General features: G+C 35.7%; 1 long non-coding RNA gene across 3 annotated transcripts in view; it reads right to left on the bottom strand.

The window, feature by feature from the left end:
* Positions 1 to 515: 515 nt before the first annotated feature.
* Positions 516 to 2,264, bottom strand: part of LOC109588505 (uncharacterized) — a 4,340-nt gene continuing 2,591 nt past the window's right edge. The window contains exon 5 of one of the 3 annotated variants that reach the window (XR_002188205.1): positions 516 to 669. This is a non-coding gene — a long non-coding RNA (uncharacterized LOC109588505). Of the gene's footprint in view, positions 670 to 940; positions 975 to 996; positions 1,034 to 2,264 lie in introns of those variants that run through there. The other 2 variants (XR_002188204.1, XR_002188206.1) reach the window with 2 other exon arrangements.

The raw sequence follows: 2,264 nt of genomic DNA, 5'->3' as shown, positions 1-2,264 counted from the left end.
TATTTTATTTACTTACTGTGGTTACTAGCTGAGTTACCATTGTATTATCATCATATTTTGTTAACATCTCATCACTTTCTGGCAGTGATGAGAACATTGACAATGAAAATGACATTGAGTAAATTACATTGACAATCCAACATTGCTAATGTTACGCAACTTGTAGACTATGAAAACACTTGTTAAGCAAAATGCATTTTTATTACTTAGCAAATCAAGTGACTAATAACTTAAAAACTAATTTACATGCCATTTTTTTGACTCTGTTAACATAAAAAATATAATTTTAATAACAAAATTCCCTACAGATGTGACTGTGTGCAATTCTGTCTTTCTAGTAACTTAATTAAATCCTAAAGTAGCATCAGTATGATGGCTTAATTAAATTGGCAGTTTTGTATAAAAGCAAAAAAAACTTAAATACATGTAGCTATTATGCATTCAATGCAGGTTCGCTATCACTCAGGCTATGGTACTATACAACACCTTATCTCTGTGTGCATCCATTTCAAATAATATAATGTTACTTACTGACTGTGCTTCAAAGTAACGCAGCCTTTCTAGTCGCGATGTGGACATTGACATTGACATTGATGAGGACATTTGAATCTGTTGCCTTTCTAGTCGTGATGACATCCATTGCCTTTCTAGCCGTGGTGAAAATATTAACTATAAAATGACATAAAGAATATATATTATTGACTCTACATGTACAATGTATACTGTAGGGCACCTTTTTTGAGGGCTATAAATTCCGTGGATTATTATTTTGCAGATTTAATTTTCACAAATTTATGCTGTCTCACATCTTGTACTGTATTAATTTGATTTTCGCGGAATTAATTTTCACGAATCTTTTAAAAATTGCAAAATCTGCAAAATTTATAGCCCTAAAAAAGGTGCCCTATGGTATAATGAGTATCAAATGATTATAATTTTACTCTAATCTGAAAGGGTTGACTGCGTTCCATAGTCTACATAAAATAAAGTATAGTGCTAACAATGAATGAAACAATGAAGTTCTTTACTGGTGCTATAATGTAAAAATTATGATTTAGGCAAAATGGCAGTGTTGTCATAAAGTATGACTATTCTTAATGTGCAGGCTTACATGTAATTTGTATTACTATTATAAACTACACATGTTAGTGGTGTAAATCATATTTGTAATTATGACCTTAATAAAATTCAGTTAACAGTCTTAATATAGTTTGACAGTATTAATTTTTTTACTGAACTTTTTTCAAATACACTTTATACAAGTATATTTTTGTTAAATGAGCCACAAAACTTGGTAACAAATTTAACTCTCTTGTAAATGCATGGCTTGCACTGCTACACCATGCATAGGAGTCATAAACAAGAGGATGACTTGAGCTCAGGCCTTTTCACACTTGTCCACTTTAGATCCAGAATTGCAACCTACTAAAATAGAATCCTCTTTGGTTGTGTTCACACTAAGCTATACTTTAAAAGAATTAAAAGTGAATTAAACTGCATTGGCTTCTACGGGTTATGAATATTATTTTAATTAAGATTAATCAATCCACTTCAAACCTAGTCTCGCTAGCCAGACCATTCCCCAGCCTACAGTCATTGGGGTCCACCCCAATGACTGTAGGCTGGGGAATGGTCTGGCTAGCAAGACTACTTCAAACCACCTCTGGATGTGGATTGACTGAATCTAGCTTCAATCCTGATTCAAGACAAGTGTGAACAAGCTAATCCTGGATTTCATTTTAATTCTGGATTAAAGTGGACAAGTGTGAAAAGCCTTTAATATAGGGCCTGTTGTTTCAATTGCGACTATATATGATAAAAATTTTGATCTTGCTTATTGGCCTCGCCCAGCTTTGCATAGGCGAGGACTAGGTACTCGGTTTGTCTGTCTGTGTTTCATTACCCGAGCCCACGCGTAGGCGTGGAAGCGAGGGTAAAGCAGTCGTCCTCTGTGTGTGTGTGTGTGTGTGTGTGTGTGTGTGTGTGTGTGTGTGTGTGTGTGTGTGTGTGTGTGTGTGTGTGTGTGTGTGTGTGTGTGTGTGTGTGTGTTCGCTTGGCCTCCACTTTTGAGCTGACACTGCTTTCTTGTCTAGTCCTCGAGAGTGTTATAATCAACACTGGCTCTAGAAAAAGTTATTCTCCGTCTTGGGAATGCTATATTTTTCTTTTCCGTGGAAAAAGAAGCTGGCAAAGTCGCCAAACGCCGGTGGGTCGGTTCCCCGACATCTTTTTCATAGTGTGAGCAAAAGAGCAACTGGGCAGAT

This window comes from Amphimedon queenslandica, unplaced genomic scaffold (genome assembly GCF_000090795.2).
Source record: "Amphimedon queenslandica unplaced genomic scaffold, v1.1 AMPQUscaffold_12051, whole genome shotgun sequence".
Lineage (NCBI taxonomy): Eukaryota > Metazoa > Porifera > Demospongiae > Haplosclerida > Niphatidae > Amphimedon > Amphimedon queenslandica.
This window is presented reverse-complemented; position numbering and strand designations above follow the sequence as displayed.